The sequence below is a fragment of the Apodemus sylvaticus genome, chromosome 16 (genome assembly GCF_947179515.1).
Source record: "Apodemus sylvaticus chromosome 16, mApoSyl1.1, whole genome shotgun sequence".
In the NCBI taxonomy this organism is placed as follows: Eukaryota; Metazoa; Chordata; class Mammalia; order Rodentia; family Muridae; genus Apodemus; species Apodemus sylvaticus.
Window position 1 is genome coordinate 67966009 of NC_067487.1, and position 22993 is coordinate 67989001.

General features: G+C 41.8%; 1 long non-coding RNA gene and 1 other non-coding gene across 2 annotated transcripts; one reads left to right on the top strand and one right to left on the bottom strand.

Annotated features, from left to right (window-relative positions):
• Positions 1-8317: 8317 nt before the first annotated feature.
• On the bottom strand, positions 8318-8382 carry LOC127667214 (U7 small nuclear RNA). The gene has a single exon (XR_007973851.1). It is a non-coding gene; the product is annotated as a U7 small nuclear RNA (small nuclear RNA).
• A 2820-nt stretch (positions 8383-11202) lies between these two features.
• LOC127666723 (uncharacterized) lies at positions 11203-14154 on the top strand. Its single transcript, XR_007973692.1, has 3 exons — positions 11203-11589; positions 12441-12529; positions 12714-14154. It is a non-coding gene; the product is annotated as an uncharacterized LOC127666723 (long non-coding RNA).
• Positions 14155-22993: the final 8839 nt, after the last annotated feature.

A 22993-nucleotide genomic window follows, 5' to 3' on the forward strand; every position in this document is an offset into this window, starting at 1 on the left:
TTAACCAACTGGGGAGGGGTTCTTTTTCTTTTTTCTTTTTTCTTTTTCTTCTTTCTTTCTTTCTTTCTTTCTTTCTTTCTTTCTTTCTTTCTTTCTTTCTTTCTTTCTTTCTTTCTTTCTTTTTTTCTGAGACAGGGTTTCTCTGTGTAGCCCTGGCTGTCCTGGAACTCACTCTGTAGACCAGGCCAGCCTCGAACTCAGAAATCTGCCTGCCTCTGCCTCCCAAGTGCTGGGATTAAAGGCGTGCACCACCACCGCCAAGCTGGGGGTATTTCATAATTTACTGCTTTGATTAACATGGGTGTGTAGACTTTCCTACCTGTGGCTTTATAAGCATCAGGGGCAGACAATTTCTGTGCATTTGATCTAATTTTTATGTGGAATATGTCCTAGATGTTATGTGTTAAAATTTTGGTATTCAGGGTGGTACCGGTAGACCATGGTAAAACCTTTAGGAAACAGGGCCGTGTTAGCTCACTGCAGATGTATTGTGGGCCATGCTCAGCCATTTCTCACCCTTTGCTCATTGCAGGTCAAGGCTGGTTGGAGGATTCTGGCATATTTTCTTTCTCGTGGCTTCCTGGCTCATGACATAAAGTTTGTTAATTACACAACTCTGTCATGACCACTGCCTGCCCTTGCTGGAGCAAACAGTGGAGCTCCTCAATCTTGGACTGAACCTTTAGAACCCTGAGACAAATTCCATTTATAAGTTAGCTGCAGCAAATATTCCATTATAGCAGCAAGGATTAGCTAATGTACTATTTTCCCCCCTCAGTGCTAGGACGACAGGTATTCTGTATTGTTTATTATTGTAAGCCAATTCCATGTTTTTCTAAAGATAATAAAATATGAGGTACTGAGTTTGCCCTTCCAAAGTTTTATTTCTATATAATACATTTGTTTATTTAATTTCAATAATACTCTCCTACTCAATTCCATGTTAGATATTTAAAGGAGGTCAGTTCCAGTCAACCACTAAAAATTTGCATGCCATTTAATGGAATTTAGCAGACCAGGAAGAAACTAAGGAGAAACTCCTGTTAAAGACAAACTGGGAGGTGACTATAACCCAGTGGTGGAGTGTTTGCCCTTGGTGTGCGTGTTAGGTGAGTCTTTTGATTCTGCAAACCTTAGGAGAGGAGAAGGAGTAAGAGGAAGGGTGGGAGAGAAAACCAAACCAAGCAACGAGAATGAGGGGCTGTAGTGGCTATTCCTGGTTATCAACTTGACTATATGTGGAATGAACTATGGTCTAGAATTGGAAGGCTCACCTGTGATTCTAATTTGGAGGCTCAGAGATATAAGTTTCTGACCTGGATCTTGGCATGGAGACCTTGAAGCATAGTGGCTAAGACAAGGAGATCTCCAAGTTCAAGATCATTTGGGATTAAAGGCATGGATGCACACACCTTTAATCTGGGCTACACCCTCTGCTGGAGATATATAAGGACATTGGAAGAAGGAAGACTCTCTCTCACTCTTCCCTGCCTGTTTGCCTCGTGGGACTGAGAAACTGCTAGATCCTTGGACTTCCATCCACAGCTGCTGCTGACCATTGTTAGGGAGTTGGACTATAGACTGTAAGCCATAGACAAATTCCCTAACTATATAAAGACTATCCATACGTTCTGTGACTCTAGAGAACCCAAACTAATACAGGGGCCATACACAGATCAAATGCACCAGACTTGTGCATAAAAGAACCATGCATTATTTGGTCATTGGATACTCACAAACTAACAAACTTGGATAGTACCTCCTCCATCCCCCACAAGGGAAGTAACAGAATTTCAGAGACCTGCTTAGAGTTTCACAGAGTAGGAGTAACAGAGTTAATACTACAACTTGAGTATTCTTTTCTTTTTTTAAGATTTATTTATTTATTTTATGTATATGAGTATGCCATTGCTCTCTTCAGACACACCAGAAGAGGGTATCATATCCCATAACAAATAGTTGTGGGCTACCATGTGGTTGCTGGGAATTGAACTCAGGACCTCTAGAAGAACAGTCAGTGCTGGTAACTGCTGAGCCCAATTTTGAGTATTCTTGAGTGTCTTAATCAGGGTTTCTATTCCTGCACAAACATGACCAAGAAGCAAGTTGGGGAGGAAAGGGTTTATTCAGCTTATACTTCTACACTGTTGTTCATCACCAAAGGAAGTCAGGACTGGAACTTAAGCAGGTCAGGAAGCAGGAGCTGATGTAGAGGCCATGGAGGGATGTTGCTTACTGGCTTGATTCCCCTGGCTTGCTCAGCCTGCTCTCTTATAGAACCCAGGACTACCAGCCCAGGGATGGCACCACCCACAGTGGGCTCTCCCCCCTTGATCACTAATTGAGAAAATGTCTTACAGCTGGATCTCATGAAGGCATTTCCTCAAGGGAGGCTCCTTTCTCTGTGATAACTCTAGCTGTGTCAACACAAAACCAGCTAGTACACTGAGCATCACTATAATGTTCCCAGGTAATTACAAATCCAAATCTCTAGCCAATCAGAAACACTCCCAACATATGCAAAAATAAATGCACAAAAGTGTGCATCTTATATTTATTTACAATGGTAAAGCCTGGAGACACCTAAATATCCCAGTGTAGATATCGGATATAAGTTACTACACGAAGGAACTACATAAAATCATATAATACATATGTCTTTATACACTGAAACAATGATAGTGCTTCTAAATCAAACTAGTTTCTAAATTAATTATTATCGTTGGGAAGTACACATATCAAGATATGTATATGAAAGTCAGAGGACAACTTTGTGAGATCAGTACCCTCCTTCCATCTTTATATTGTGACAACGCAGAACTGAACTCAGAGGGTCAAGCTTGTATTGTTGGGTGGCAAGTATCTCTAGCCCTTGAGCCATCTCACTGACCCTTGAGACCAAGTTTTGTTCTGAGTTTTGACTCAACTGACCAGACCTAACCAAAATAGTGTCTGTCACTCAAGCCAAATTCCACACAATTCAATCGAAACTTTCAATCTAATTGGAGCTTCCCAGTTGCCACACATGCCCACTGATGATGGGTCTGCATTCCCACGCACTCTGGCTTCATTACTGTATCATTTGCACTGTAGCTTTGGTTTTCAAGAGGCTCACAGGAAAAAATATCTTAAAAGGGAGATCTGGTCTACTATAACTTAGAAGGCAAAAGGATCACCTTACCACCATGAATGTATAGCACTCACCTTAAAAAAATTCATAAGGACTTTGTTAACAGTGTAGAACCCAATCAGCTGCTACCATCTCTCTAAAGATCACCTCACTCCAGTCTTTCTCTGGAGTTCATGCTATATTTTACTAAATGCACTGCTTAAACCGAATATTCTTTCTTGGCTGAATTCTTTCCTTGGAGAAAGCAATAACAAGGGAGAAATATTTTGCTGGTAACATGCAGGTGTAATTTTAAAATAATTTCCCACTGCTAGCTTTGCCAAGCCGCTCTGGTCTCTGTCCCTTGCCCAGAGCAAGGGCTGAGATTTCAGCCAGCAGACCCTTTCTCTGGCTGGCTTTGCCAAGCTGCCCTGCAGGTGTCCTTCCTGAGAGTGCCTAGAACTATCATTCAAGTCCCACCCTCCATCCACCCCTGCGGGTGGCTCTGCTGAGGGTCACCACGTGGCTACACCCTCTCACTTGCCCACCTGAATCGTCCGGAATGGAAAACACCAGACAATCTTAATATTTAAAATCAACCAGATGACACAACCACTGGGCTCGGAATCTATTGTCCTAAACTCATCAGCTATTATAAGTTGGAATTCTTCCAGGGGCGGAGGTCCCCACCAGGCCTACCATCTCCCTGGCCCACATTCTGAGCTCTCTCTTTACCACCTTGCCCAAAAACCCCTTCCTTTCCCTCTTGTCCTCTTCCTCTCTTGGACCAAAAAACCTGCCTCCTTATCTTCATCCATCGATTAGCTTCTTTTCTTTATTAGCCAATCAAACAATGATGGGAAATTCCCTTACAGTAACATACTTAAATTGATTGTAATTTTACCTTTTAATATATGTATGAAAAAAATTTAAAAATAAGTGCACTTGCACACAACAGTCCAGTAAGCATTGCAATCTGTGGGTAAGGGAGTTGAGAAAGGAAGAGAAGAAGTGCGTGGACCCAACTTGCATGGTTTCCGTTGTGCCGTCTCACACAAAACCTTGTTTTAACCTGAGCAACTTCTTTAGGACGTGACACTGCTTCTACAGTGCTTAGTAAGAACCCACTGTGTGTTGGCTCAACTTGAGCTTCAAGAGTTGCAGAGGAAGTTCCCTGGAGGAAGTCAGTGTCGCTGGAAAGAGAAGCAGAACTTAGGGACTGAGGCAAACAACAGCTGGAGATGATGTGAGCAGGCAGCGCACCAGCCCGAGGCCTGTGACCTGTGACGCCCGTGACCTGTGACGCCCGTGAGAGGAGATGCACCCCTACGCCTGCCTTCAGCAGCGCTGAGTATGGTCACAAAAAATACACTGCAGGCTCAGTTAAGCTGATTAAGCTAGGGCAGTCTGTCCTCTCTGTTCATTTACCACGTGAACATAGGATCCAGCTGACCTTAAGTTGACAGCGACAAGAATTACTAGACAGGCAAGCTCTATCTCTCATGCTGAACCCACATGAGGTCATTTCTGGGTAGTGTGCCTGTTCTATCTAATCCAAGAGTTGTGAAGATGGCGGGCCCCACGCCTCTTTTCTAACTTTCCAGTTTGCTGGTTGTTCTTGGATCATAGAAGCTCATTTGTACTTTTGCTTTCAGCCTCACATAGTGCTTTCCCTGTGTGACTTCTCTCTATCCTGAGAGACCAGATATACCCACCCAGGTCTTGCTTTATGACCTCCTTTGAACTCGGTTACTTCTCTATGTGCAGAAAGCACACTCAGAAATGCTGGGGAACGAACTCCAGTGTATCTTCCTGAGAAAAAACAATTGGACTTAAAACATCTGACTACATTCACATTAAATTGATGAATTAATGATCATCATTGATTGATGACATTAATTGAAGAAATTAAATTACTTGCTCATGCTTATAAACTAGCAAACAGAGAAACCAGGGTCCAGGGCACTCTCGATGGATTCTAAGCTATTTCCCTCCTCCCTCCCTTCTTGCCTCTTTCTTTCCTTTTGTCTTTGTTTACATTATGTATGTGTAAACACGTGCCGTAGCATGTACACAGTGCAGAAGATAATCCGAAGGAATTGGTTCTATGTCTCAGGGAAGGGGACTTGGGATGGATGTGATCAAAAGATATTACATATATCTATGAAAAAAAGTGTGTGTGTGTGTGTGTGTGTAAGAGAGAGAGTGGGGGGGAGAGGGGAGGAGTGGGGAGAGGGAAAGATTAGCAATGTGTCATGTGTCCAGGGTCTTTTTCTTAAGTGATGATTTTCTGTGAAAATGAAGATAGTTCCATCTCCCAGAAGCATTTTGACAAACTCATGGCAGAATACTAGATATTCAGTAAATACTTTGTAAATGAATAAATGTTCCTCATGATATAGTAATGAGCAGAAAATTCTTCAGTGTCACAATATGCAATATGTGACACAACATATATAAAGGGTATAACAGTTCTTCATAGAAATTGATAATTTAATTTTCATTGTCTTATGAAAACACAAAGAACCCAGCAGGCCTAAAACAGTACTGAATTATAAACGAGCTGCTGGAGTTATCGCCATCATAAACTTCAGGCTGTACTACTATGCATTTTGAGTTTCAGTAATAAAAAGAGCATGGCCAGTACAAAAACAAATACTTTGGTCAATGAAATTGAGTTGAAGGCCCACACAGAATCCCACACAAATATGAACACCTGATTTAAAAAAAATATTTAAAAGTTAAAATGGCCTCAGCATGAGACCAAGTACCCTGAGTCTGACAGAAGAGAAGGAGAATAGACATCAACTCTTGACACAAGAAAAGACTTGAAACAGCACACCTGAAAATGCAGGCACTGAGACCACAATTAACAAATGCAACCAAATGAAGGTTATGAGCTTCTGTGTGGCAAAGAATAGTATCATCTGTGCAAAGCAGCAGCATTTATAAGTCTTTTTTCGTTTTTTTTTAAGATTTAATTTATGTGTGAGTACACTATAGATGTCTTCAGACACACCAGAAGAGGGCATCAGATCCCATGACAGATGGTTGTGAGCCACCATGTGGTTGCTGGGATTTGAACTCAGGACCTCTGGAAGAACAGTCAGTGCTCTTAACCGCTGAGCCATTTCTCCATCCCGCCTTTATAAATCATATAGAAGGTCATTATATAAAATACATAAAAGGGTAAAAAAAAAGTGGACATCAAAAACAAACAAGACAGTTTTAAAATGGGATATGGAAGCTGGGCAGTGGTGGCACACACCTTTAATCCTAGCACTTGGGAGGCAGAGGCAGGAAGATTTCTGATTACGAGGCCAGCCTGGTCTACAGAGTGAGTTCCAGGACAGCCAGGGCTACACAGAGAAACCCTGTCTCAAAAAACCAGAGAGAGAGAGAGAGAGAGAGAGAGAGAGAGAGAGACAGAGAGAGAGAGAGATAGAGATAGAGACAGAGAGAGAGAGAGAGAGAGAGAGAGCAGAGGCCAGAAAAGAAAAGAGGATTAAAGGAAGAGGGTTGAAAGAGAAGGGTAGAAGAGGGACTCTGGGAGCCACAACTCACCCTAAAGGTCATTTGAAAAAGTCTATGAAAACCTTCTACTGCAGAAGCTTCCTGAAACGTATACTTACATGAAACAAATCCAAATGTATTCACCAAATAACAGGAGACACCATGCCCCAACTAAACACCTATGCCTCCAATGTCCAATGACTTAAAACCTCCAGTGTCAGGAATGGATTGCATTTTGTTGAGTTATTTGACCAAAAGGCACCCCCGTGGAAACCTCCAAAGGCAGCCGGCTACTGCAAAGGCTGTTACTCTCCATAACCTGATGGTAAGGTCCTATTGCTGAAGACAGAACTTATGTATGTCATTGAATATGGAGACGTTGAGCTGGTGTCCAGCAAGAAGCTTCACCTTTACTGACTAGCATCCCTGGAATTGGAAGGTATTCTGCATGGTACCTGAGGATAAAGGTAATTATCAATATCTCTCAACTATGAACCCTGTGGCCTACAGTAATGGCCTGCTTGCAGGTCACTGTACATATGAGAGTAACCAACCACTTTCTGATTGATTTAAGGCCCACTCTATTAGAAAGAACCAATATCTGACACAACTAAATTGGCCAAGAACCTGAGACTAGATAGATAAACCTAACACTGTTGTTCTGCTAAAGGAACATAACAATGAAATGACTCCTAATGATGCACCACTATACCCCATGGGTCAGTCCTTATTCAGCCCTCGTCAGAAAACCTTTCTCCTGCAATAGATGGGAATTAATACAGAGACCCACAACTGGACAATACACAGAGTGAGAGAACTCATTTCAGAGCACTCAGTTCTAAATAGGTTGTCTTCACCCAACTCCTCCTTTCAAGGCTCAGGGGTCTGCCAAGGACAGCCTTGGCTAGGTCTGGGTTCTTGAGAGAAGAGGTGTCTGGGAGTGGCAAACCCAAACCACTCAAAATCAAATTGTGGGTCCACGCTGATAGCCTATGTTCTGTTCAGATGGCTTTCCAGATCTCTCTCTCTGTTTTGCTCTGCTCTCTAGGCAGATTTTTCTTGCTATTCTAAAAACAAAACAAAAGAAAACAAAAACAAAACCAAAATCGTCTGGTTGAGACAGCTAGCTTTCTGCTCAAGGCAGCTCTCTCTGCTAGTAAAAATTCTAAAAGTTCTTTAGATAGTTCATGGGTTTTCTGACCAAAGTCAGAAAAGCCGCTATAGCAAAGTTCTTGGATCTTCTCATCAAGTCGAAATCCTGATAGAAAAATTCTAAAAGTAATTCTTGGGTTTTCCAATCAAGTCAGAAATAAAATCTAAAAGAGTTGTGTTCGATCTTCAGACAGCCTTTGAAAGGGTCAGCTCGCTCGGGAACTCTGGAAAGGTCATGTAATACTTGCCCCTCCCAGAAGGGAGAGGCTAAATGACATTCCTCAGACCACAGGGAGGGCCCTGCAGCTTGCCCTGAGGACTGTATAAACGCCTGCTGTGTGTGGTCATTCTCTCCCCAGGAGCTGGGCGAGCCCAGCTTGCTGTATTAAATAAAATTCCTCTTGATTTTTGCACTGATTCCGTCTCCGCGTCTTTCCTCGGAGCCTTACACCGTCTCTGGATAGCTGCTCTCTAAGGAAATCTTAGGATTCCAAGGTCAAAAGTCCATTTAGGAAAAAGTCCAAAAGAGCTGTGCTCACTCTCCGTGGATTTTCTGACTAGAATCAGAAATCCTGTTAGAAAAACTTCTTAAAGAGCTGTGTTCACTCCCCAGGGATCTCTAGATAGCTTAGCTCTTGCTAGAGAAAATTCCTAAAAAAAGATTTGCTATCACTTTCAGGTAGCTAGCTCATCTCCTGCGGACTAAAAGCCCAGTTTATTATTTACAAATCAATTCAGTCACTTATTCCAGGTTCCCTCTTGACCATTCCATGAATCAGCAAATTAGTCCCTTGACTCTTAGGAAGGGACCACAAACACAAGCACAGACAATAAGATAACTGGGTGAGACCCCGCCCAGGAATTACCACTCTGACCTAAATTTACCTAGACCTAAATTCGCTCTGTTCCAGGCTAATCTCTGCTGGTCTTTGTATCTTTCAGACAAGCTGAAAGTCATAGTGCAGCTGCCTCTGTTTTTTTAGGTCTTTGAAGCTCCTTGTAGAATTCATATTGCGGCCTTGTTGCTTGTGGACTCTTCACAGTGGTTTTGGCCCTACAAAGCAGGGGAGTCGGCCTTCGGTTTGGGTGGCCCTCAGTGCCAGTGATAGCATGTGGTGACCCAGTAGGCCTCGCCTGCTGCGCGACACGCACGACAGAACAGCCATGCGATGAATCCTCCTTGCGTGGCTTCTGTCTGGGTGTTGTGGGCTGCCTCTGAGGATGCCTTAGGTCATGCGTTTGAGGACATTCGCAGAGGCTGGGTTTGGTGGCTCAGGGTGGGCCTTGGCGCAGCGCATTCCAAGAAGATCTTTGGAACTGTGGAAAGTTAGAAGAGATAAAGAAACCAAGCCAGGCCTTGCTGCTCCAGATCTTCAGGGAAATACTGTTGGGGTGGAGGAAAGGGTCTGTGAAGGGGACTGGGCAAGGTGGGGGCAACATGAAATTTACTTCTTAAAGGGATCTCTGATCTCAGGGCTGTGTGCTGTCTGAAATCAACGTCTTGCTGTGCACCCTGAGTGCTGGGTTTCATGTAGCCAAGTCCTGATTTCAACCGAGGACGTTTGCTGTGGCCGCATCCTTAGACATTCTAGACAGCCAGCCCCATTAATAAGACATTTATATTTAATTTGGCATTAAGTTACATGTGCTTACACAAATATTGATGGGTTTGGGGAAAGCACTAACTCAATATACTTAGCACAATGTGAGGTTTTTGGTTTTGATTCTCTAAAATAGGTCTCTCTAGGTAGCCCTCGATATTGCTGTGAAGACTGGGTGTGCTTCAGATTCCCAGAGATCCACCTGACTCTGGCTCTGAGTGCTGTGACTAGAGGTACATGCACCACCACACCAGGCCATAATGTGAGGTTTTTGAAACGGAGATGTAGTGTTTTTGCATTTACACATTTTAAAGATTTTATTATTAAATATTAGAAACAGATGCCTAGAAGAGACATAAAATCTAAATGAAGTTTTGATTAAGTATTTCTTTGAGATTTATTTTTATTGTTTCTGTGCTCGTGTAAGTATGATTACAGGTGCCCTTTGAAGGTAGAAGAGGGTTCCATCTGTCGAGGTATTGGGAACTGAACTCAGGTCCTCTGGAAGGACAGCAAGCGATCTTAACTGCCGAGTCATCTTTCCATTTCCCTGATAATGGTATTTTAAAATACAATAACCATGAATCTTGTTAATCTTCAGGACAATGAAGAAGGTAAAATAGAAATGGATTCCAGACCTCAACTTGGTACTCAAAAAATAAAATCTGTATTTTACAAAATGAAAAAAAAAGAATTCATATTGCATCCTCATAATTTTGCACATTTGAGAATCTGTGCATTTTTGAACTCATGTTTTTGGAGTTCTTTTCCACAGCCTTAAGGGCTGACTTGAAGGTCTCAGCAGTCACCATTTTGCCAAAGATATAGACACACCCTCAACTCCTAGACTCTTTCGAATTACCATGGAGCAGTAACACTAACAGATAGGACTTTCCTCAGAGGAATGAGAAGATATGTACATTATTACACAAATAAACCTTAAGCCCACAGCAGCCACACCTGCTGGCCCCGACCTAGGAGCGTGAACCTTGTCACTCTGTCCTCATCAAGGCCATGCCAGACTTGTACAAGACTTGTACAAGAGTAGGAAAGAGATGGAAGAGCTGGAGGTGATGGGTCACCCATGAACATAGTATCTTCCAAACACAAAGGATCGGTACACATAGGAACTCACAGAAACTGTAGCGCATGCAGAAGGCTTGCACAGGCTCAAGCCAGAAGGCGTCCTAACACTGAGAAGGAGCAGAGGCTCTGAACTTCCTAGTCCTAATGAAGAAGGTTCTGCAATGATACCTACTGGCAAAGGGGGGGAAATCAGTTTTATTTAACGAAATCTCACCGAGTATGTTAACCACATTTCAGGGCAAGCTGTGGGGAGTAGTTGTCCAAAACAAAGCAAGCTCAGTGGTGTATTTTGTAGTCTTTATATGTCGTTTAGCTTTGTTTGCACTTTAATTGTCTTACTGGGTTTTTGCTTGTTTATTTTGATTTCCACATTTGTGGAGCTTTTGGGTGTATGTGTGTTTCTTGTTTTTTGGTTTTGAGGAAGAGAGAGGTGGGGAGGGCGAGAGAATATAAGCTATGTGACTAGGGAAGTGGCAGGATCTCGGAGGAATTGGGAAATGCTTAAAATATATTGTATGATAATTTTTAAAAAGTTTAAGTGCAACAAGGCTGAGAAGTGAGTTGGCACACAACAGATCACACACCCACTTCTCAATATTCTGTCATTCGCATATCTGCCCTTCGACCAACCTCCCTGATGATCCACTCTTTATCTAGAAGAAAGGGTATGCTGTGTAATGTGACCTAAAATGCTCTGCTCCACCTTCTTCTGCTTTTATTATAGTTGAGAAAACTCCTGTCACACTGGCCTCATTCTAGTTCCACAGTACCACTTCTAGCCTTGGGGCCTAGGGTTGAGGTATCCTTTCCCTAAGGTGGTCCCATTCCCCCACTGGCTCTGGACATAGTGATTCTCCAGTGACCAGTCTAGTTTTTGCTCATTGTGCTTGTCTCCTTGCAGTCCTATTCTCTCTTTTTATCCCACATGGTAAGAACACGTCTTAGCAAAATAATATGCCCAAATTAAACTCTCAAGGGGGTAGCATCGTTTTCAGCAGAAGGCCACATCTTTTGCAAAATGTGTTTTGTGTTTGCTGTTGGTTCTTTTCCTCTGGAGACTGGAAGACTTTAGCAACTCAACAGGAGACCAAGTGGAACTTCCGATTGCCTTCTGGACTTGTGCTGAGGGTAAGAATCCCCGAAGACTTGACTTTCAACATGGGGCACTGATTGAATAGACATGATCCTGAGGACAGGGTAGAGAGAAGGGTAGGAGGGACAGAAAACACACAAGTGCAAGGGGATTTAGGTGCCTGTGGTGGTTTGAATAGGCATGGCCCTTATAGACTCATGTGTTTGAAAGCTTGTCCCTTGGGAAGTGGTACTATTAGGAGGTGTGGCCTTGTTGGACACGTATGTTACTGTGGGAGTGGGCCTTGAGGTTTTCTCTTATGCTCAGACTCCACTGGGTTTGGAAGAGAGCATCCTCTTGGCTGTGGATGTGAAGTGGAAATTTCTGCTTATTTGGAGACTCAGTTGTGTCATGTGATATTTTTCTGGAAACCGTTTTATGAGAGGATGTTTTTGCTTCAGTAGACATGTGGGAGGATGTTTTGCTGAGAACAGACATGTGGTGTTTTTCTGGAAGCTGTCTTGAAAAAGGGCATGTGATGTTTTGCTAGAGCGGATGCTTGAGAGAACATGTAATATTTGGAAAGGATATAAATATAACCCAACGGACACCGGACGACACTGTGTGGCATTGGTTCGCTTTGGTACTCTTTGCTGATCATCATTTGTTGTGATTTCTGTGGTGGTTTGAATATGCTAGGCCTAGGGAGAGGCACTATTTGGAAGTATGGTCTTGTTGGAGTAGATGTGGCCTTGTTGGAGTGGATGTGGCCTTGTTGGAGTAGCTGTGGCCTTGTTGGAGTAGCTGTGGCCTTGTTTGAAGAAGTGTGTCACTGTGGATATGGGCTTTAAGATCCCTGTCCTAATTGCCTGGAAGCCAATCTTCTCTTGTTTGCCTTTGGATGAAGATGTAGAACTCTCAGCTCCTCCAGCCCCGTGTCTGCCTGGACGGTGCTGTGCTTCCGCCATGATGATAATGGACTGAACCTCTGAACCTGTAAGTCAGCCCCGATTAAATGTTGTCCTTTATAAGAGTTGCCTTGGTCATGGTGTCTCTTCACAGCAATGAAACCTTAACTAAGACAGTGCCTTTCTGATGCTTCTTTTAGAACGTGTTTTGTCATTTTGTTGTTATTATCTCCTAGGCACCGTACTCATTCTTGGTAAATTTTTTTTCCTAGGGGGAGACTATATATGATTATACTGTCAGACATTCTGAGAGAAGAAGAGGGTTCTAGCTCAGAAGGTCTGAAGGCCTGAAGAAAAGAGAAGCACAGCTTCCTGGAATGCAAAGACAGAGGCTGTGTATGGAATGCTCTGTCACAGACACAGTTTACCCCACCATGGTGCCACAAGGGAAACCCTGGAGAATAAATAAATAATTCAACCTCTTTCCTTGAATTTGTTGGCACAACTAGTCTGGAAGTCCACTGGGCACTGGGTAAAGGATCCTGTCAGACAGTCCAAATCTTTCAGGCAAAAAGTAGTGGAGACCAGTTGAGAGATATGCGACCCAATGGGAAAACCTCACAAATTTCTAGAAGATCTGTCCATCTTTATTAACTGTTGGAAGCAATTAATAAAGTCAGACTATAGTGCAAATGCTTGAGCAGTATGGATCACAGCAAAATGATTTCTTTACAGGCATTGGTATTAAGCCTCATGCTTTAATTCATCCAATTCTGATATAAAGATCTACTGCAGATCTGAGTGGTTAAGTGGTTGATCCAAGGAATGCACTGCTATTTAGTATGGTCATTCAAATAATCTCCTTTTGATAATTAATTTTCTCTGCATTCATAGCATATGTATCTTGCCATTTTTGTGTTATAGATTTCATCATACTGCATGTGTGTGTAAAGCATCATGATTTACACTTCTAATGGACCATGTAGAAGAAATAACTTTTAAAGATGAGTTCACTGCTGGTCCCCTTCTGTATAGAAATAAGAACATAATTAAGGAGAATTTGTAGACATATTGAGATTGTCAGGCTCAATGTAGGCTCATCCAGTAGCCAGCAACCCTGAAGAAACAGAATTCATGTGTGCATCAGTCAAGGTTTAACTACAGGATCAAAATCATTCCAAGAGCAGATGTGATATAGCCACATTTCAGACCGTTAAGACGTCATGGTTGGGTCCTTCTTTCCTTCCTGCTGGGTACTGGCTGCTTGCTGTTGAGATGGGCAAGCATATGAAACTTGGGAAAGTGGTTCTGGTCTTAGCTGGATACTACTCTGGAAGCAAAACCATCATGTACAACCTTGATAATGGAACCTCAGACCACCCTTATAGCCATGCCTTGTGGCTGGAATTGACCACTGTTTCAGAAAAGTGAAGCTGTCATGGGCAAGAAGAAAATTGTCAAGAGATTAAAGATCAAGTCCTTTGTGAAAGCTTATAATTACAGACACATCATGCCCACAAGCCACCCTGTCGATATTCCCATGGACAAACTGTTGTAAATAAGGATGTCTTTGGAGAGCTCTGAAATGCAATGCCAGGTCAAGGTCAAGTTTGAGGAATGATATAAAACTGGGAAGAAGAAATGGTTTTTCTAGATGCTTTGCTTTTAGATATATTTCTGTTTCTGTATTAAAAATTAAAGGTGTTATTGTCAGATTGCCTGATTTTGAATATTTGTAAAACTGTTATACGTTATCTGAAAAATCTCTTCAAACTTATAACCTTAGTATTTTTTTACTATATACAACATACACATAAAACACAACATGTGAACAGTCAGGTACCCACACTCAGTTTAAGAACTACATAGAATATTATCCAATACTATCCATCTGTGCTTTGTCCACTCGTCCCTTCTCAATCTCGTTCTTCTCATTCTTCTCCCTTCCACATGATACTGCCCTGAGTTTCCTGCTTTCTTCTGCTTTTCTTTACCATTGTCTCACAAATGAATGTACAAATGTGTAGGGGGTAGGTTGGTCTGGTGCTGCTTATACTTGAATGTTGAATAGGGGCTCCCAAGAGCTGGTTGACCCCGAGGAGCAGATCCTCATCCTTTCGAGTGATGCTGTATAAACCTTATGGCCCAATTTTAAACAACTGGTTAAGTAAAACTGGCAACATCCAATTACTGGGGAGAATAGAGAGGGAGGTGGAGTTTGAGTTACCAGGCTTGGGGTTGCAGGTAGGGACCATGAAAAGGAGGAGAGGAGAATGAGAGAGAGACAGAGAAGGAGCATGGAGTTTGATTAGGAGCATTTCCTAGTAATTGCCCAGTACCTAATAAATAAATACCATAATTTGATATCATTTGTTGATTTTTTTCCATTTCTTTAACTATCTATAGCTGCAATATTGTTATTTTCTTGTCATGTGCTTTATCTTAACACATGTTTAAGAAATTCATCCATATGAAACATATGTTGTTACAATCAATTTCCACTTCAGTATTTGAAACTATGGGCCTTTCTATGCCCAGCCTTGTTATGAATAATGATTCAGAGACTTAGGTGTTTATTTATTTATGCCAAGGCTTTAAGCTAGGCTTGTTTCTTGCTAGCTCATAGTTCAATTATCCCATTTACACATCCACATTTTTCTCACTTTCATAGGTTCAACTTCCTCTGAGTCTGGGTGTCAAATCTCCTGCATCTGACTCCTTCCCAGAGTTCCTCTCTCCCTCTGGAAGTCCCACCTTACTATTTTGCCTTTTGCTATAGGCCATAGACTTTTTATTTTAACCAATAAGAAGGTACCTTATAAGGACAGGCAAGGAAGGGCAGAAACACATCTTCACAGAGAGTACCACAACATCACTCCAAAACATATTATCCTCCATTTAATGAGCAAGCTCTAATTTATTCTTTATTCTCTTTTGTGTGTTTGTTTTGGTGGTGGTGGTGGTCCTAGGAAGTGAACCCTACACCTGATGCATACCAAGCAAGTACAGCATCATAGAACTATGTCCCTAGCCTTTCATTCAGCTTCTTCTATTTGTGTGACTGGCCTTAAGAATTTAATTAATTAATTAAATAATTAATTAATGTATGTTAGTGTTTGAAACAATTCTGGCATTAACATGATGGGAAACATCTCCTGAGTGAGAATTTCTGCAGGGCGTATATTCAGGCGTGGAGTTGCTAGAGTGCGCACTCAGCTTTATTTGAAATGCTGTCTTTTTTTCAAAATGGTTTTGAGCAATTGACAAGTTCACAGGAGTGCTTAAATGTTCCAGGCATGTCATTCTATAGATGGCAGAACACATTAAAAACCAAGCAACCAAGCAACCAATCAACCAACCAAAAACTTCTCTGAGTGCAATTTTGCAAGCCTCTCTTCATTATTTTTCGGCATGGTCCATGCTTTTCATTAATGGGTTTAAAACAAACTGCTTCTCAGTTGCAAAGTGCTGGATGGTGTCTGCATAGAGTGGTAAGTATATCAATTATTCATCAGCCTGGTACCATCTCAGTCACACACAGGCTACAACCTTTCCCTTTCCCAAGTTACACACACCCACCTTCCCCAGGAAGTGGTTTCCTGGGTGACCTTGGGTGGAAAAGCACTTGACTGAATTTCCATGCTCATTACCTGAAACTAGACGGAGTGCCAAAGTCCTTCCAGTGACTTAAGTATCAAGCCTCACTTCTGTTTTGTTTTTGGAATTCGGAGCCACCTAATGATTATGTAATTGAAGAAGCTAAAATTTAAGAGTTCAATTTGATATTTGTTCTATATCTTCCATACCAATGTTAATGCTGGAATCCCACTTAGGACTCATCTGCTATAGCAGTAATCAAATCATTCAGGTGAACATTTCAGAGTGAACCAGGGAATATTTCTCACCTATTGGCCCTGTGCATATGAGCAGTTTACATAAATCCTGGTTCGACTTTTTGGTGGATGTCAGTGGTAAAGTTATGAATAATGGTGTCTTAGTTAGGGTTTTATTGCTGTGAACAGATTCCATGGCCAAGGCAACTCTTATAGGGACAACATTTAATTGGGGCTGGTTTACAGGTTCAGAGGTCCAGTCCATGATCATCAGGCATAAGCAAGGCAGGCATGGTGCAAGAGGAGTTGAGAGTTCTACATCTTCATATGAAGACCACTAGAAGAACCTGACTTTCAGGCAGCTATAATGGGGGGTGGGGTGGGGGTCCCATGCCCATGGTGACGCACCCATTACAACAAGGTCACACAGCCTAGTAGTGCCATTCCTTGTGCAAAGCACATACAAACCATCACAAATGGTTAAGACTAATCTTGGTCAAACTCTAAAAAATGTGAAATAGACAGGCATCTGAAATGTTTGTTTCTTTGTTTCTTTGTTTGTTTTCTAGACAGGGTTTCTCTGTGTAGCCCTGGATGCCCTGGAACTCACTCTGTAGACCAGGCTGGGCTTGAACTGAGAAATCCACCTGCCTCTGCCTCCGAAGTGCTGGGATTAAAGGCATGTGCCACCACTGCCCAGCCCTGAATCCAACTATTCTTTTTTTGGGGGGGGGGGTTGGTTTTTCTGATTTTTTTTTGAGGCAGGGTTTCTCTGTATAGCCCTGGCTGTCCTGGAACTCTCTCTGTAGACTAGGCTGGCCTCGAACTCAGAAATCCGCCTGCCTCTGCCTCCCAGACTGCTGGGATTACAGGCGTGTGCCACCACCACCCGGCTGAATCCAACTATTCTTAATAAACTTTATTAAATATTTGACAATAACATCTTTACGCAAGTTTTTTTTTAAAGATTTATTTATTCTATGTAAGTATACTGTGGTTGTCTTCAGCACCCCAGAAGAAGATATCAGATCCCATTACAAATAGTTGTGAGCCACCATGTGGTTGCTGGGAATTTGAACTCAGGACCTTCGGAAGAGCAGTCAGTGCTCTTAACCGCTGAGCCATCTCTCCAGCCCCTTTACAGATGTTTTAATGGCACTAATAATGCTTAGCATTAATGTTTAGCCTATGTTTTCAACAGCACTAATAATTTACTCAAACTAACAAAGAGGCAAGTCTAGTATCTCTATTCAAGTTGGGAAACTTAATTTTGCCTCTACTGGGAGACAGGAGGCAGAGACAGGAGAATCCCCAGAGTGTGCAAGCATATCGCCTGGTATGTGTAACACACAGCAAGAGTATCTCAAACAAGGTGGGGATGAGGATTGATACCCGAGGCTGTCCCATGATTCCAACACGCATGCTGCAGTACACACATGTTCCCTCTCTCCTGCTCACAAATGAGCATGGCGAGTGTGCGCGTGTACACACACACACACACACACACACACACCAGGAAGAAAGGTAACTTGCGCAAGGACCCAGGCAGTGATTAGTAGAATGACACGTTGAAACAAAGATAAAATACATAGGCAAACAGACTTTATGTTTTCAAATAATGCTAAGGCTTTGAAGGTCTTTTTCTTTTCTTTCTTTTTTTTAAAACACATTTCTATTTTCTACAAATCAGAAGCTCTGCTCTAGAGGTCTATTCTTAGTTTTCTGGCAGCTTGGACAAATACCCAGATGACTGGTGTTTCAATCGTTTTTCCTTTCACAGTGCTTTCTTGTAGGTGGCAGTGCTAGCTTCAAGTCCTGCTTTGCATTTTCCCCCTGTGGAAGATTAGAAAAAGCCATCTGGTTAGCATCACCCTGAAAAAAATGCTCTGAGTGGAACTTTTTAAAGAAGAATTTGTGAGCCGGGTGGTGGTGGCCCACAACTGTAATCCCAGCACTCTGGGAGGCAGAGGCAGGCAGATTTCTAAGTTTGAGGCCAGCCTGGTCTACAGAGTGAGTTCCAGGACAGCCAGGGCTATACAGAGAGACCCTGTCTCGAAAAACAAAACAAAACAAAACAAAACAAAACAAAAAAAACAACAAAAGAAGAAGAGGAAGAAGAATTTGTAAGACTATGATATAAAGCAAGGCAAAAATACAAACAGAAAAATCTAGAAACTAAGCATTAAATTCTGATAGTCATGGAGGTTATCTTCTTGTGTGATGGATTTACTTTATTTTCTTGTATGGTGCATTCAATTTATATTTTCAGAGAAAAGTTGTTTTTTCTATTTATTTAAACCGAAAGGGTGATATGTGGCAGGATTTCCCCTGTCCAATCTGTTTAAATGTTAGTGCAGCAGGAGGCCTGTGCTTGGACAAGGAAAAGAGGCCGAGCTAAGAGTTGCAGAGAAAAAGAGCCTCTCAGGAGAGAGTGGAGATGAAGCAAGGTGGAGGGTGGACAGGAAGACGACCCTGACTCCACGTGGTTTTAAATAGCCACAGGTAGTTATGGATATCCTGTAGTGACAAAATAATTGTGATAACTTGTCTGATCTGGGTGGGTGGCTTGTACCATTATCCGTTGGCCCTGAAATTACTGTGTGGGCATCTTGTGAATTGAGAATTTGATATATAAATCTGACTGATTAATCATAAGTTTCTAGAGTTTTGTTTTACTGGATTACTGGAAGGTGGGACTGCCGACTACAGGGGGATTATGGCTGAGAGGGTACAGGTGGCACTGAGGCAGTGAACTGGAGCTGGGAAGACTGTGATGGGTCGCTGCAGGGGGTTAACCTTGGAGGCAGCGGAGTTGGCTGGCAGACAGTAGCAGTGGAGGGTGGGAACTTGGCGGGTCTTTTTTAATATTTCTTGCAACAGGTGGTGAACGAACACGTCAGGCAAGAATCCACTAGAAACGTAAGGTTATTAGCCTGAGAGAGGTGTTTGTTTGTTTGTTTGTTTGTTTGTTTGTTTGTTTGTTTGTTTTTTAAGTGTGTAACTTGGGTAGCACTGAAACAAGTCATGTGGACTCAAGCACAGGCATCAAAACAAAGAGGGCAGCTCTGAGGTCCCCTGATGTGGGGAGTTGCAGGCTGCTCTGAGTCAGGAGAGAGAAGGAGAATGTAAAAGCTTACTTCTTAGGGCAGAGATTGGTTGAACTGTGAGTTTATAATATTGGGATTATTTGCTTTTAGGAAAGATTTATATAGAGATTTGTCCAAATCAGATGGGGAATTTCGCCCGCAGTTTGGAAGTAGGATGGGGAAAATTAGTCACTGACTCCAAGTAGAGGGACTATGATCGGTTATTAATTATTAATGTATGTGGCTCCAGGTAGAGATATCAATCAACAGAGAGATGTTATAACAGCCGAATCACATGGGGAATTTGCCCGCGGTTGGAAACTAGGATAGGGAAATTTAGTCACTGACTCCAAGTAGAAAGGACAGTGATCTTGGGTTATATTCCTGCTTGGCAAAATAAATAAACCTACAAATAGGCAAATACAGTATTTTAGTTTACTTCATTTGTTTTGGATTGTTTTAATTTTCAAAATGGTTGTGATTTTGAGTTTTGTGGTTATATTATTCCTCTGGGAGAGAGGTCAAAAAGAGTTTTCTGGCTACTGGCTCAAAGATATGCTGATTTGGGAGAAAGGTTTTGTCTTTGTGTTCTTAGAAAAGGTGTCTACACACCTTCCAGAGTAATGTGGATCAGATTTGATAAAGGGAGACCCCAGGGAAATAGATTCCAGAGAATCAAACAAAAAAATAAAGTTATCGTGATGATACTAAAATGTTGTTTTGAGATTTGTATATTACAGACTATACAGCCTTGGTGAATCTCCTCGTCAGACATGCTGAACTGACCTGCTTGAACTCCTGAAGTCTTGGACTTTCAGCCAGATCCAGTCAGGACACAAGCATCATAGAATAAATCAATTGTTGGTGTGGCCTTCTTAAGGCCAACTAACATCCCTATTTTCCTTCCATTCCCCTCCCTTCAAAATATCTCTACACCCATATTCAGCTTGAAGAAGTTATGAAGAGTTATTGCCCAAATTCCCTGGGCTTTGGGGCTGGAGGTGGTTATTATAAGTTGTCTTTCTAGGGAATTTAGAAATGGTCATAATTGGAATAGGGAGGAAATAGCTAGAATTGATTGCATAGCCATAATCTCATTTGGTAAAAATCTTTATAATTATTAATAAGTTGAAGTCATAATTTCTTATTTTGGTATAGAATTTATTTTGATGCAAAATCAAGGGTTTCATTGGTATAAATTTCTGCTATTAATGCAAACATTTTAAAAGTACAGGGCTTAGATCCAGTCCTTCTGTAACTGTTATTTTAAATGCATCTGAAATGTTTAAGCCTGTGAGTTAAGGGGCAAATAGCAAATTCATGTCTCTGAGTTTATTGTTAGGGTATTTTTTAGATATTTTAATTAGAAATAGTTAAGAATAGTTAGTGACGGTTACTTTACATAGATAGTTGGTTTTCAAAAACGTCAGAAACCTACAGAATGTGACATTTATTTACACACTTGTTGAGACAAGTCTGTTCCTGACAGCATTTCTTTCTTGGATTTAAAGAAGAAATTGAGCATCAGTGGAGTTGCTCCAGTAGTGGCAAGGCAGCCACTGGGCAAGAATTGCCTCATTTCATCTACAGACAAAATACTGTCCAGAAAAAGGACACAATTTACAGGTTAGGACAGCTTAGTTTTGCTGAGACAGAAAAGGCTAGACCTTTTTTCCCCCTTTTTTTCTTTATTCATTTATTCGATATATTTTTTATTTACATTTCAAATGATTTCCCCTTTTCTGGCTCCCCACTCCCCAAAAGTCACATAAGCCCCCTTCCCTCCCCCTATTCCCCCATCCATCCCTTCCCACTTCCCTGTTCTGGTATTCCCCTATACTGCTGCACTGAGTCTTTCCAGAATCCATTCCTCTTGAACATTATTTAATATGTGGATTATGTCTTGGGTATTCAAAGTTTCTAGGCTAATATCCACTTATCAGTGAGTGCATACCATGACTGCTCTTTTGATACTGGGTTGCCTCACTTAGTATGATGTTCTCCAGCTCCATCCATTTGTCTAAGAATTTCATGAATTCATTGTTTCTAATGGCTGAATAGTACTCCATTGTGTAAATATACCACATTTTTTTGTATCCATTACTCCGTTGAGGGACACTTGGGTTCTTTCCAGCTTCTGGCTATTACAAATAGGGTTGCTATGAACATAGTGGAGCACATATCCTTATTGCATGCCGGGGAATCCTCTGGGTATATGCCCAGGAGTGGTATAGCAGGGTCCTCCAGAAGTGTCATGCCCAGATTTCTGAGGAACTGCCAGACTGATTTCCAAAGTGTTTGTACCATCTTGCAATTCCACCAGCAGTGGAGGAGTGTTCCTCTTTCTCCACATCCTCACCAACACCTGCTGTTTCCTGAGTTTTAACCTTAGCCATTCTGACTGGTGTGAGGTGAAATCTCAGGGTTGTTTTGATTTGCATTTCCCTAATGACTAATGATGTTGAACATTTCTTAAGGTGCTTCTCAGCCCTCTGAAGTTCTTCATGTGAAAATTCTTTGTTTAGCTCTGTACTCCACTTTTTAATAGGGTTATTTGGTTCTCTGGGGTCTACCTTCTTGGGTTCTTTGTATATATTATATATTAGCCCTCTGTCGGATTTAGAGTTGGTGAAGATCCTTTCCCAATCTGTTGGTTGACGTTTTGTCCTTTTGACAGTGTCCTTTGCCTTACAGAAACTTTGTAATTTTATGTGGTTCCAGTTGTCTATTCTTGATCTCAGAGCATAAGCCATTGGTGTTCTGTTCAGGAACTTTTCCCCTGTGCCCATGTCCTCAGGGGTCTTCCCCAGTTTCTTTTCTATTGATTTCAGTGTGTCAGGTTTCATGTGGAGGTCCTTGATCCACTTGGAGTGAGCTTAGTTCAAGGAGATAAGAATGGATCAATTCACATTCTTCTGCATGCTGACCTCCAGTTGAACCAGCACCATTTGTTGAAAAGGCTATCTTTTTTCCACTGGATGTTTTCAGCTCCTTTGTAGAAGATCAAGTGACCATAGGTGTGTGGGTTCATTTCTGGGTCTTCAATCCTATTCCATTGATCCACTCGGCTGACATTGTACCAATACCATGCAGTTTTAATCACTATTGCTCTGTAGTAATGTTTGAGGTCTGGGATACTGATTCCCCCAGAAGTTGTTTTACCGTTGAGAATAGTTTTAGCTATCCTGGGTTTTTTGTTTTTCCAGATGAGAATTGCTCTTTCTAACTCTATGAAGAACTAAGTTGGTATTTTGATGGGGAATTGCGTTGAATCTGTAGATTGCTTTTAGCAAGATGGCCATTTTAACTATATTAATCCTGCCAATCCACGAGCATGGAAGATTTTTCCATTTTCTTTTTTTTTAAATATATATATTTATTTATTATTGTATCTAAGTACACTGTAGCTGTCTTCAGACACACCAGAAGAGGGCATCAGATCCCATTACAGAGATCAGATCCCATTACATGAGCCACCCATGTGGTTGCTGGGATTTGAACTCAGGACCTCTGGAAGAGCAATCAGTGCTCTTAACCGCTGAGCCGTCTCTCCAGCCCAATTTTTCCATTTTCTGAGGTTTTCTTCCATTTCCTCTTCAGAGATCTGAAGTTCTTGGTTTGGTTAGAGTCACC